Source organism: Montipora capricornis, chromosome 4 (assembly GCF_036669925.1).
Source record: "Montipora capricornis isolate CH-2021 chromosome 4, ASM3666992v2, whole genome shotgun sequence".
Lineage (NCBI taxonomy): Eukaryota > Metazoa > Cnidaria > Anthozoa > Scleractinia > Acroporidae > Montipora > Montipora capricornis.
The window spans coordinates 20,543,334-20,545,833 of record NC_090886.1 but is presented as its reverse complement, the minus strand read 5'-3'; the positions used below and the strand labels follow the sequence as shown (position 1 = coordinate 20,545,833).

General features: G+C 36.3%; 1 long non-coding RNA gene across 1 annotated transcript in view; it reads left to right on the top strand.

Moving 5' to 3' along the window:
* Positions 1-2,500, top strand: part of LOC138045767 (uncharacterized) — a 6,537-nt gene that overhangs the window by 3,599 nt on the left and 438 nt on the right. Inside the window, exons 2-3 of the long non-coding RNA XR_011131660.1 lie at positions 431-610; positions 2,218-2,500. The exon at positions 2,218-2,500 is cut by the window's right edge and continues 438 nt beyond it. This is a non-coding gene — a long non-coding RNA (uncharacterized lncRNA). The remainder of the gene's footprint in view (positions 1-430; positions 611-2,217) is intronic.

Here is a 2,500-nt window from a genome sequence, read left to right as displayed (position 1 = left end):
ATTATTGGCGTTTAAAGAAAAGAGAGCCAAATTTTGATGAGTCTGCTCTTCAAACACTTACGTTATAACAGAAGTGACAGTGTCTGACACTTGCAGAGTGCAGACCCCAAACTAACCGTAACTCACAGTTATTGAAAGCTAAACGTTTTATTTAAAATGGGTGCTTAGACTTAAACACTGTTTACAATCGCTATTTGTAGGCAGTCTTCAGTTGTCATACACCTTAGAAATGATCAGCTTTATTATTACATGTTCCAGCATTTTTTTTTTGAGACGTGATATTGAGTGTTCTTATCTGGATGAAATTCTTATGACATCTTTTATCTGTAAGTAGCGGTAATAATTTTTGTTTGGAAATGTGAGTGAGATTATGAATTATTTTTTCCAAGAAAACTGAAACTTTTCTCTATATTTATTTGTTGATTAACAGTTCAAATTGGAGGTGGGTACAGCTGGGAATTGGTTCATTCAAAGATTGCTGGGAAGTTTGGACAGAGAGTTGGTTACAGAAAGTGCTGAGGCTAGGCAAGAAGATGCCTCCTTGCAACATACCACTACATGTATCATCTATGGAAGAGGAGTTGGAGAAAACCTTCAGATAAAAGAAAAGGTTGGTGCCATGAAAAAATTCCTTTGAGGCATGTTTCTGTAAAAAACCTGTAATGCAGTCAAAAAGCTGAAAGTCTGAAAGACTTAGAAGCTGATTGTTGCTTTTAAACAAGTGATGCATATAGATATTTACAAATAACTCACATAAATTACACTTTAACAACTAATTCTTGACAGTCACTGCAATAAAATAATTATAAAGCACTGTCTGAGTTACAGGCCTGTGTACGTATCAGTGTTCTCCCCAGGATTTTGGGAAGGCCAGGGGGCATTCTGTCGGAAGCTTAATCTACCATACAAAATTAAGACTTACAAAAATAGCAAGAGCGAATTGCATTTTTGTCATGCTAGCGCTGTCTAGGAAAACATAAAACTCAAAAACATGGAACATCCACCCAAACAGCACACCCTTGCCTTACTCTTTGGGCCCTTTGATTGTGTTTTCTGCACAACTTGCACAACATACATGTACCACTAGCACTATTTAGTATTATCATCTTCGTTAGTCTTAAGGAGCCAAGGGAAGTCCTTCAGCCACGTTGGATCAAACCCTGATTTTCGGTGTTTGGAATCTGTGGATGTTGACGGACCTTGTGTTGTTTCCCGAGGCTGGACTTCTTCATCCAAATTACTTATACTCATATCTCTTTTTCAGGGTGAAAAAAGAACTTAATTTGCTTTGACTAGCTTTTCGTTTCTGTTCAGAGGATCCCGAGTTTGTCGAAGCCGCCATTTTTTGACAACCTTCCACGCACGTGGGAATTGAGTTTAGTATTCTATGTAATATCCGTGAAGTGCCCTTGAATTTACGGCAAACTGAAAGACGGCTGCCTTTCAACAAAACGAGCGGACGACAAGTTTCATCACCTTTCATGGAAGGGTAAATGAGCTGAAACCTTGTTAATTGCGAGAAAACACTATGAGAAAACACTAGACAATGCTTCAGTATCTTAATTGAGTGTTTTTCTTTTTTTAATTAAGGACAGGATCCCAGTTTTAGATGTTAAACTACGTAAGGTCACTTGTTTTAAGCCAGGCGGCAACGATTTTTCAACGAATCAAGCCAGGCGGCCCGCCTGGCCTGAAATACCTGGGGAGAACACTGCGTATAGACTAGTAATGCCTAGCGATTAGCGGAAGATGATGCTGTAGTTTCATTTATCCATTGTCTCACCCAATATCTGCTTTCAGTTTAAAATTTGAAATACTGTTAAATGAGGTAATTCTAAATACCTCATCAACATAATTTTTTTTGGAAAAGTGTTGAAGACAAACAAAGCATCTGGCAATATAATATTTTCAAGATTTGTTCCATGAGTTCCACCACTATATGTGTACTTTTATCATTATGACAAAATTAATTTGATAGTTAACTGAGTTACTCAATGAATCAAGAACAATGTTACAGATATAATCTCATGCAAGTACCAGTATTACATGTGGTTCCATTTATTTGGTACACCAAAATTGGTGGCTGGTGTCTTTTGTTTCTCAGGATTAGGGATGTATTAGATTTGTGCTCTCTTCCTAGTTTGTTAAAATATTGTCGAATGATCTTAATTTTGGAAGGGATGATACTAATCATTTTTTTCTTTAATTACTTTTAAGGATGATGAGTCAATCAATGGAGAGGTTCTAAAAACAACATTTGCAAGGATTGTTGCTTCTGGCACACTAATTGAACTAGAGACATTTACCTTGTGGCAGAAAGCAAGGTTTTGTTAAAACTTTCATTCGCTGTAATTGTTTTGCTGGGAGCATACTTAATTATCAGCTTAATCTCAGGGGTTTTTCTCTTCTTTTTGGAAACAAAAAGTTTTTACTTTTTTCTTAATGTAAATTATCAGCCTAAGTTCTGTGTTTTTTTTTTCTTTTTGAAAACAATTCTGTT